The sequence below is a fragment of the Herpailurus yagouaroundi genome, unplaced genomic scaffold, assembly GCF_014898765.1.
Source record: "Herpailurus yagouaroundi ecotype Mexico unplaced genomic scaffold, PumYag 100, whole genome shotgun sequence".
Classification (NCBI taxonomy): domain Eukaryota; kingdom Metazoa; phylum Chordata; class Mammalia; order Carnivora; family Felidae; genus Herpailurus; species Herpailurus yagouaroundi.
The window spans coordinates 84961212-84972650 of record NW_024412391.1 but is presented as its reverse complement, the minus strand read 5'-3'; the positions used below and the strand labels follow the sequence as shown (position 1 = coordinate 84972650).

Here is an 11439-nt window from a genome sequence, read left to right as displayed (position 1 = left end):
AATTGTCAACTTGGTGACTTAACTGATAAACAAGCAATGATGTGTTCTTCAGATCAACGGAGTATGTGGGATGGTGTATTTACCTTAACATTAGTATTCTAAAGGAACGCTCGACCCTAGGATGGCAATGAAATATCCCCCCTTTTTGTTATTTAAACAACAGAGATAAGTAGAGAAAAGACAGAGAGAAAAGTACTCCAAATGTTAAAATCAGCATTTTGATGCCAACCCTTCCAGACTCTCTCTGTTTGAGTGTATGATAGAATAATGTAACATGACTGCCTTTCCATATAAAGAAATAAAACTGTATTTTCATTTTCTACAACCACATAGTTTAGAGGTACCAGAGTTTATTTTGCCAGTTACTTGTGAGCAGGGATGTTTAAATGTGGTTCCTAAGGCACGCCAGATTTTTGTGACACAAATAATTTTCCACTCGGATTGAATTTTCAGGACGAGAAAAAAAAAATGAGCACAAGAGTGCAAAGCGTAAGTGCTTTTGCATATTTTGTTACTTTTAGTACATGTTACTTTTAGAAGATGCTACAAAAATATCATGAGAGAGAGAAAAAGGGAGAGAGAACAAAATGGAATGTCGTATGGTTGTAAGCCATGTAGACACGTAAACATGAAAACGGCTTCGTCAATGACATGTATGTTGATCTGGGTCCTCGGAGAAGCAGGCACAAAATGGAGTTAAGCATGGAAGGATTCCATTTGAGGAAACACCTACTGAGAGAGACAGGAGGGGAGATGAACAGGGCTGGCAGAACAGACAACGGGAGGGAAGGGAGGTTGAGTGGATGCACTCCAGACTTCCTCGATGTCTTAAGGAGAATTTGGCAAGGCTATTGGGGAGCGTTGAGACAAGCAAGACATCCAGTCCCTCCTCTCCCGGGAGCAGCTCTGCCCTCGTGTCCTGCCTCACTCGGTCATGGATGGCAACCAGTCCATGAAAACCTGGTCTTGGCACAATGTTAGCAATGCATTGCAGACCATGGTGTCTGGATACCTGGTCAGTAACGGTCCCCATGGTTGGTGTCAAGCAACAAATGTTCCAGTCAACTTTGGAAATTGCCATCTATAAACAATTTGAATCTGTAAAACCCCAAAACTTCAATGTCTTCACGTCTTTTTTGTTTTACTTCAAATTTATGGAAGAGAAAATGTGCCGATCACAGCTACAGTCTTACGGTATTCACCCTTCTACCTAAGAGAGGTTTCTTTGTACTAGAATGTAAAGAATGGAAGTTAGGAGGTAGTTAACAAGGCAATTCATGGCAGTAATAAAGTCCATGATGTGTAATTTTGCCTTTACAGGTCCACACAGTGTCAGCACAAAAATATAAGCATCAGTGTATCTAGCTCAATATTTGTATGAGATCCATTTTCTAACTGGATAATCCTAAAATATGTAGCTGGAATATCTAGATGAGAACCACTTTATAATGGTGAGCGTGGATCGCATTAGTGATGTACTTTGAAAGGGAAAACGAGCATACTTCGTTAGCAATGAAATTTAGCTAACAGGGAAGACTCATACCCAGAGGGCCGATTCCAAGCGTCACAACATTGTAACAACATGAATCACATGATGAAGTGCAAAGTACTTGGATTCAGCAAAAAATGGTATTATGAATAAAATTCCATCATGGTATCAAGGGATATCTCAAATGCTATTGTTGAACCAAACTGATGCATTTTTTAAAAGTTCATTAACATTTTTAGTCTTGTAAGAATTTCAAATATTTATTATGTCATTGAAATATTTCGGCCGCTGAAGGTCACATAACAATTGCTTAGTTAACTTTCTCCCTTTATTAAAAGCATTAAAAAAACTGACCTTGGAGGTCATCCAAAGTAGTTTCCAAGGGATGAGCAAGTTCAAACACAGTTCAGGCAAGAATCAGTACCAGGGGCATCCACCCCGGTGAGCAAAAAGGGCACCAACAGAGTCCGGGAAGAGGGCCATAGAATGGGGCATAGTATATTTTAGGAAACCCATCCATGTTCCTGAAGGCATCTATTTACAGAGAATGGGATCCAATCAGAGGATTTTGGAATGTATTCGGCTCCAACCAAGAATGCTTCAGGTCTCCTGTCTTAAAAGGTGGCTATAGGGACGAAGTGGGGCGATCAAAAAACCTGTGGCTTCAAGGCCACGGTGCATAAGAGAGCCAGTCCTAAAAGAAAGGGGTTGTTTTGTAGAGTGGAATTCATAATCCGATTCTGTCCTCAATTGCTTCAGCCTCAGTGGCTGAGATTTCTGAGACAGGTGCTTTCTGTCCAGCTGAGATTCAAGATCGGCCCACGGAGCTGGGGCGCTGACAACTTTCTAGCCTCTTCTAACCTTTCTTCCGCAGGGGCAAGAAGATATTTGCAGGTCCTGCCAACCCCAGCTCCCATGTGCCTGCCTCACGGTGCTGCCACCCACTAACTTCAATCTCAAGACCAGCACCAACACAAATTAAGGTTTAATTGAGTATATCTCTTTGGGCGTTGATTAGTGGATTTCTGACCACTTAGCTCAAAAGGGATTCTATAATCCTAAAGAAATACCCTTTCCCTATCTATGTCTTGCTTATAAAAATCTTCATATAGAGAAGAACACATATATAGACAACTGAGGGAAACATGCCATCTGCTGGTGAAATATGTTGTTAATTTGCTGTTTTAATGCTTTTGAAGTTCTGGACGGTTCCAGAGTGGTCCACTGTGCCACTTGACAGCTAATAGTATTTGATCTGAAGGAGTGGGGAATATGAAGGAAGTAAGGTGAAGATTTTTACTCTACTTATTTTTCTACACAATAAAAAAAAAAAGGCCAGTAATTGATTTACCTTAGTTTTTTTTTTTTTTTAATGCGTTCTGAAGAAAAATTGAGAAATATCCTTACTGTTAATTCACACATGCTTCTCAAACATAATGTTGGAACACTAGACTTTTGAGGTGAGCAAAGGTATTACTAATACTAAATAATCAAGAGGTGATGTCAGCAAGATGGCAGAGTAGGAAGCCCTGGACCATCCTTCCCTTTGCAAATTCACCAACTCAACAACAGTCCATGAACAAATTTCCTTTGCAAGCAATCCAGGAACTAAGTGGAAAGTTCCTGCACTCGAGGTGACCGTGAAGCCAGAATCCCCAAAGCCAGTAGAGAGATTTGGGACACCCTCTGCCCAGAGTCCCTGCATCCGGCACAGCAGCATATGATCAGGAAGAAACCCCCTAACTCTTGGCTTCTCCCAAGGGGAGGAAGGAATTGGTTTGGGTGTCCAGTGCCCCAACTTTCCTGAGAGGGATCCCAGAGGACTAGCCTAGGTCTTGTCAGCCTTGGAGCTTGGGCGGATCTACCACAGAGGAGTACAGAGATGGCAGACACCATAGCTTCCCCTTCTTCCCAGCGCAGAGAGAGCAGATAAGAAAGTCCAGGTCTGGAGAGGGGCATCTGGTAAAAGCAGCAGGGCTACATGGGATTTGGCCCTAACAATCTGTCCAGCCTCTGCAGCAGGAGGTACGGCAGAGGGAACCGATTGCCCCAGGCAGATGGCCAGTTGGTCGGGGTGGCAGTGGCCACGCAGGCCTACAGGGCATGGATACCCAACACTAGGTTGTGGGGGAGCAAACTGCACACTGCCATGTGACTCCCAGAATCCAGGCAGGCCAGGTCCCCATCCTCATGTCTGGACTGTGTAGACAGGAGGCTGAGTCAGCAGTGTGGGTACCTGCAGGCCACTCCCTGCCGGGTCCAGCCTGCTCTAAAACAAAGGCTTAGGGGTTCCGGGGTGGCTCAGTCAGTTAAGCTCCCCGCCCTTGATTTTGTCTCAGGTCATGCTTTCACAGTTCATGAGTTCGAGCCCCACATTGGGCTCTGTGCTGACAGCACGGAGCCTGCCTGGGATTCTCTCTCCCTCCTCCCTATCTGCCCCTACCCTGCTTGTGCTCTCTCTCTCTCTTAAACTTTTTTTAAATAAGGCTTAAACATAAGACACAAACAGGTAAAGCTCCCAGAAAACAAACAAACAAAAACGGGCAAAGCTTCATGACACTGGTCTTGGCAGTGACTTCACAGATATAGCACTAAAGGCACAGGTAACAAAAACAGAAATAAACAAGTGGGACTAAATCAAAGTTGCCACACAATAAAGAAAACAATCAACAGAATGTAAAGTCAGGCTGTAGAATGGGAGAAAATATTTGCCATACATCTGATTCCAAAATCTATAAAGAACTCATAAAACTCAGTAACAAAGAAAACCTAATAGCTCCTTTAAAAAACTGGGCTAAGGGGGCACCTGGGTGGCCCAGTCAGTTAAGCTTCCAACTTTGGCTCAGGTCATGGTCTCACAGTTCATGAGATCAAGCCGCACGCTAGGCTCTGTGCTGACAGCTCAGAGCCTGAGCCTGCTTCGGATTCTTTGTCTCTCTCTTTCTCTGCCCCTCCCCAGCTCCTGTTCTGTCTCTCTCTCCCAAAAATAAATAAGCAATAAAATTTTTTTTAAGAAATAAATAAAATGGGCTAAGGACTTGAACAGACTTTTCTCCAAAGAAGACATGCAAATGGCCAACGGGTATATGAAGAAATGTCCGCTGTCACTTATCACCAAGGAAATGCAAATCAAAGCCACAGTGAGATGCCATCTTACACCTGCTGGGATGGTGTATATGTGTGTCTTTGTTAGGATGTGGACAAACTGGAGACCTTGCTGGCACTCTTGGTGGGAATGCAAACTGGCCCAGTTGCTTTGGAAAACTGTACGGAGGTTCCTCAAAAATTAAAAAATAGAACTACCAAAAAATATAGAACCACCATATTATTCAAGAATCCCACTTCTGGGTATGTATCCAAAATAATTAAAAACAGGATCTTGATATTACCTTATCTTGATTATCTTGATATTACCTTTCCCTTCCCTTTCAGTGCAGCACTAATTACAAAAGCTAACGTGTGAACAACCGAAATGTCTATTGACAGATAAATGGATAAAGACAATGTGCTGCACACGTACAATAAAATATTATTTAGCCTTAAAAAAATATGGAAATTCTGCAAAATGTGACAACGTGGATGGACCTTGAAAGGAGTACGTTGAGTGAAATAAGGCGGACACAGAAAATGAGAACTACGTTATTCCACGTGAGTAGTCCTATTCATAAAATCAAAGATGGGAACGGTGGTTACCAGGGGCCCAGGAGAGGGGGAAATGGGGAGTATTAATCAACTGACCTAAAGTTTCAGCGAAGTAAGATGAATAAGCTCTAGAGATCTGCTATTTAACATTGTACCTACAAGCCAACAATAAAGCACTGTACCCTTAAAATTTTGTTACGAGGATAGAGCTCAGTGTTCAGTGTTCTTATCACAATAAAAAGAATGCTAAATGATCAAAGTTTGTATCTTTGTTAACATTATAGTTTAAAAATCAGGATGAAAAGTTAATCTTACAAGAACATCATTTCTGCTCACTTGCTTTCCAGTATGTTCTCTTGAGTGGAATGAAAAGGAGGGTTCAGAGCCAGCAGGCTGGGATTTACACCTAACTCTGGCTAAAAGCTTAAGCACATCACCGTAGTAACCATCATCAGATTACATCCTGAGAGGAGGAAATGCCAAAACCAGGGAAAACTCTGGCTTTTATCGACTGCATCCCTGAAGAGACTTGCCTTGTCTTAGCATCGGGAAACAAGGCGCATGACCTCACCGTCCTGTAGTTAGATGGCAAATTATGTAAACTGACACGACACCTCTTCAGAGTTCATTGCTGAAAGGCTTAGAGTCAAATTTTTGGCCAACCTCTAAATACACATTAGGGCCTCGTATGCATTTCATCTACAACTCCACTCCTGGCTTCACTGGATCCATCCTACACTCTTCTTCCCCACATTCCACGTTCCTCCCCAATTATGTTGCTGGATCCAGGCGGCATTTACACAAGCCACCTTAAATCCTCTCAGAAAGATAGGGTAAAAATAAACATTAAGAATTGTTTGAAGGTTACCTGTTTTATTGTTATCATGCACACCCATACGTTTTTCACTTTGAGGTGAGTTTTTAACTTGAGGTAACGTTGAGTTTTCCTCCAGAGAGTATCTTCCGTTTTATTCCTCCCAGGAAGCTGTGCCACATGCTCGTATGTCAGTGCGAACTTACATGCATTATCTTCTCAAAGTTCTAAGAAAGAAAGAATATACTTGATGAGATACACAGAAAACTAACTTTAGAGCAATTGTGTGTTTCCATTTTGCACACAAATCCCTGACACGTGGTACAATCACACTTGGGAGATGGTCTCTTTTCTTTGCCAAGAATACTGCCTGATTCAGCAAGTAAACAATCAGCATGGGTTTTCAACCCAATAAGTGAATGAACAAATTCTGTGGACAGGGTTAATTAAAAACATTAACAGTGAGTAACTGCAGCTTTCTACCTGATCCTTTCAAGGATTCAGAATTGCTGGTTAAGCCAGAGGTGGGGAATAGAATTTGGAGGGAGCTGCGAAAGACAACAGGCCTGAGTGTGCAGCTCTTTATGGAACATACAGGAAAGTCAAGAGCAGGAGGTGATGACTGAGGAAGGAGTTTCAGGACCCAGAGGGACTCTGGGGACAGAGGTGTCCAACAAGGAGTTTTAGGAATTTCTTGGTGGTGGTGGTGGTGGTGGTATTCTATTTCGTTTGAAAAAAAAAAAAATTCCTTTATTTGGTATCTCTTCAAGAAAATTTAGTAAAGGCTTACTATTTATTTAAGGATTTTGATGTTGGGATTACATGCATTTTTTTTTAATGTGTTGTGAGGCAAGCTTCATTTTGTATCGTTTGAGGAGGGGGTTTGGAGAACTCTGTTGGGAGGGATCTTTGTGCTCTCCTGAGGAACTATTCTTTATTTTACTTTTAAGATATTTTTATTGTGGTAAAATGTATAGAACATAAAATTTACAATTTCAACTATTTTCAAGTATACAAATCAGTGGCTTTAAGTATGTCTGCATTGTTTGCAACTATCACAACCTATTTCCTTTCTTAAATTTTTTTTTCTTTTTTTTCTTAATTTTTTTTTAACGTTTATTTGTTTTTGAGACAGAGAGAGACATAGCATGAATGGGGGAGGGTCAGAGAGAGAGGGAGACACAGAATCTGAAACAGGCTCCAGGCTCTGAGCTGTCAGCACAGAGCCCGACGTGGGGCTTGAACTCACGGAGCGCGAGATCATGACCTGAGCCGAAGTCAGACGCTTAACCGACTGAGCCACCCAGGCGCCCTTCCTTTCTTAAATTTTTTTTAAAAAAATTATTTTTTTATTTTTGAGAGAGTTGAGACAGCGTGAATGTGCACACATGCGAGGGGGGAGGGGCAGAAGGAGAGAGAGACAGAGAGACAGAGAGAGGAATAAATAATATTCCATTGTAGGTATATACCATTTTTGTTTATCCATCCTTCTGTTGATGGACACTTGGTTTGTTTCTACCCTTTGGCTATTGTATATAATGCTGCTATGAATATTGGTGTTACAAGTATATGTTTGTATCCCTGATTTCAATTTTCTTGGATATATATCTAGGAGTGGAGTTGCTGGGTCACATATAATTCTATGTTTAACATTTTGAGGAACTACCACGCTGTCGTCCATAGTAGCTGCCCCATTTTATATTTCCACCATCATGTGTAAGGGTCCCCATTTCTCCACATCCTTACCAACACTTGTTATAGTCCTTTTTTTATTATAGCCATCGTAGTTAGGTGTGAAGTGACATCTCATTTTGGTTGTGATTTTCATTTCTCTAGGGACTAATTGTGTTGGGAATCTTTTCATGTGCTTGTTGGCCAGTTGTTGATCTTCTTTGGAGAAATGTCTGTTCAAGCCTTTTCCATTTCTGATATTAAACCCCTATCATACATAGAATTTGCAAATATTTCCTTCCATTCTGTGGGTTGTCTTGTCACTCTCTTCATAGTTTCCTTTGATGAACAAAATTTTTATTTTTGATTAAGACCATTTTATTTTTTCTTTTGTTGCCAGTGCCTTTGGCATATTTAAAAAATCACTGCCTAATCCAAGGTCCAACAGATTCACCCCTGTGTTTTTTTTCTAAGAGTTTTATAGTTTCAGCTCTTAAAAGTAGATCTTTGATCAATTTTGAATTAATTTGTGTATATAGTGTAAGGTAATGGTCCAACTTCATTATTTAAATTTTTTTACTGTTTATTTTTGAGAGAGAGAGCACAAGTGGGGTTGGGGCAGAGAGAGAGGGGGGGACAGAGGATCTGAAGCAGGCTCTGCGCTGACAGCAGTGAGCCCAATGTAGGGCTCGAACTCACGAACCACAAGATAATGACCCAAGCCGAAGTAGAATGCTCAATGGACTAAGCCACTGGGGTGCCCCCCAACTTTATTATTTTAAATGTAGATGTCTAGTCTTTCCAGTACTATTTATTGAAGAGACTGTTCTCATTTTACTGAATGATTTTGGCATCCTTTGTTGAACATCAACTAACCATAAAGTGAAGTTTTATTCATGGGTTCTCAATTCTATTCCATTTGTCTATCCTTATGCCACTACCACATTGTTTTGACTACTGTCTCTTTGTAATAACTTCTGAAATCAGGAGGTGGGAGTGCTCCAACTTTGTTGTTTTCAAGATTGTGTTGGCTATTCTGAGTCCTTTGAAATTTCATATGAATTTTAGGATGGGTTTTTCCACCTTTGTAAAAAACACCAAAGGGATTTTTTAGGGTTTTCATTGAATCTGTAGACCACTTTGCGTAGCACTGTAATCTTCACAATACTAAGTTTTCCAAGCCATGAACACAGAGTGTCTTTCTATTTATTTACATCTTCCTTAGTTTCTTCCAGCATTGTTTTATATCTTTCAGTGTAAAAGTCTTGTGCTTGTACACTGACTAAATTTATCCCTAAGTATTTTATTATTTTTTTTATGCTATGGTAAATTGAATTGCTTACTTAATTTCCTGTTGGGATTTTTTTCATTGTTAGTATATAGAAACATGAATGATTTTTGTGTGTTGATTTGTATCCTGAACTTTTACAGAATTAGCTCCAACAATTTTTTGTATGTGTGTGATTCTTCAGAGTTTATTAGATACAAGATCATGCTACCTGCTAATAATATTCCAATTTGGATGCTTTTATTTCTTTCTCTTGCCTAATTGCTCTGGCTAGACCTTCCAATACTATGCTAAATAGAAGTGAGTAAAGTCAGGATCTTGATCTTAGAAGAAAAGCTTTCGGTCTTTCACTATTGTAGTATAATGTCAGCTGTGGGTTTTTCACATATGGCCTTTATCATGTTGGGGAAGTTCTTTATATTCCTAATTTATTGAGTGTTTTTATCATGAAGGGGTGTTGGATTTTGTTGAATGCTTTTTCTGTTTCAGTTGAGATAATATCTGTTTTCTCCTTCATTCTATTAGTGTGGTGTGTTACATTCCTTGATATTCATATGTTGAACTACTCTCATATTCCTAAAATAAATCTCACTTGATCATGGTATATAATCCTTCTAATATGCTGTTGAATTTGGTGTGCTAGTATTTTACCGAGGATTTTAGAGTTGATATATTCATAAGGCTTATTGTTATGTAGTCTTCTTTTTCCCTCTTTGTCTGGCTCTTGTATCAGGGTAACGCTGACCCCACAGAATGAGTTAAGCTTTGTCTCCTTTTCAATTCTTTTGTGGAGCTTGAGAATTGGAGTTAATTCTTATTTAATTGTTTGATAGAATTCTCAATGAATGGAGAATTCTATCTGAAGCCATCTGGTTCTGGGTTTTTCTTTTTTGGCAAGGTTTTCATTACTGATTTGTTCTCCTTCCTTGTTATAGGTCTATTCAGATTTTCTATTTCTTCTTGAGTCAGTTTTGGCATTTTGTGTCTTCCCAGGAATGTGCATTTCACCTTATTTATCCAATTTAATGGTATACAATTGTTCGTAGAATTCTTATAATCCTTTCTATTTTTGTAAATTCAGCAGTAGAACGTCCCTTCTTTCACTTCTGATTTTAGTAATTTTTATCTTTTTTTTTTTCCAGGTCTCCTGAGCACTTATTCTTTCCCAGTGGGGAGGATGCAGGGGTCCAGTGTTCCAAGCGGTGCAAGCCCCTATGGATACCATATGAAGCCATAGGCAGCTGAGAAATCTCCTCCTTCATGGGCAGCCCTTAGAGCTTGCCCATCACAGGGGTTACCCAGCACATTGTGTAGAACACAGACTTACCCACCTTCCAGGCAGGCACGTCTTTCCAGAAGGTCTCTTCCTCCAGGTTCTCCCAAAGCATCTTGTAGGACCCTCTGTTCCTTCTCTGTCTGAAACAGTGGCATCAGTGCCATGAGGGTCTTGAAGTCCTCAATCTTCAGGTGCCTACAATGGGTTCCACGTCATCATGCTCCAGTACCCAAAGAGCAAGGTCCCAAAGCCCACAGCAAACATCCTGCAGCTCAACAGTCCCAGCACAGAAGGTTTCACTTGTAGTCACGGACCCATCACCCCCTCACCCCCCACCCCCCGCCACCCTGCTGCAGGGGCATGTCCTGTTTTACCTTCTCCACTACCATGCTGGCAGGACCTTTCTTTTGTCAAGGTTTTTGATCTTTTCAAAGGACAATTTTTTGATTTTGTTGATTTTTGATATTGATTTTATATTCTCCATATCATTTGCCTCCACTCTAATCTTTATTATTTCTTTCCTTCTGCTAAATTTGGTTTCGATCTGTTTCTTCTTTTTCTAGTTCCTGACAGTGAAAATTTAGTTTGTTAATTTGAGGTTGTTAATCTAATACTTTATTGCTCAAAAATTCCCTCCTGACACTGCTTCTGCTGCATCCCACACGTTTTGGTACTGTGATTTCATTTTCATTCATCTCAAAGCTTTTTCTAATTTCTCTGGTGATTTCTTCTCTAACCATTGGCTCTAAAAGTGTGTTGGTTTCCACATATTCATGAGCTTTCTAGTTTTCCTTCTGTTATAGATTTCTAGTATCATTCCGTTATAGTCAGAAAAGATACTTCATATGATTCTAATATTTTAAAAATCTATTAAGACTTTGGTGGTCTAACATATGGTTTACCTTAGAGCATATGCCTGGTGTACTTGAGAAGAATGTATATTCTACTGCTGATTGGTGGAATACATATCTTTTAGGTCTATTGGACTATAGCATTATTCAAGTCCTCCCTTTCCTTATTGATCTTTTGTCTTGTTCTATCCATTATTGAAAGATGGACACTGAAGTCTCCAACTATTATTGTGGAACTGTCCATTTCTCCCTTCAGTTCTGTCAAAGGATGCTTCATATATTTTGGGCCTCTGTTGTTATGAATGTGTATGCTTCTAATTGTTATACCTTGTTGATGAATCTTTCTCAATATATAATGTCTTCTTATGTCTCTTGTACACTTTTTTGACAGCAGATATATTTTTCTGA

General features: G+C 40.2%; 1 protein-coding gene across 7 annotated transcripts in view; it reads right to left on the bottom strand.

Annotated features, from left to right (window-relative positions):
• NME8 (NME/NM23 family member 8) overlaps positions 1-11439 on the bottom strand; it is a 108958-nt gene that overhangs the window by 47651 nt on the left and 49868 nt on the right. For 4 of the 7 annotated variants that reach the window (XR_005789492.1, XR_005789494.1, XR_005789493.1 and 1 more), the window contains exon 17: positions 6000-6172. The gene's annotated coding sequence lies outside the window, so the exon portion shown is untranslated. Of the gene's footprint in view, positions 1-494; positions 733-5984; positions 6173-7835; positions 7956-11439 lie in introns of those variants that run through there. The other 3 variants (XR_005789496.1, XM_040472984.1, XM_040472985.1) reach the window with 3 other exon arrangements.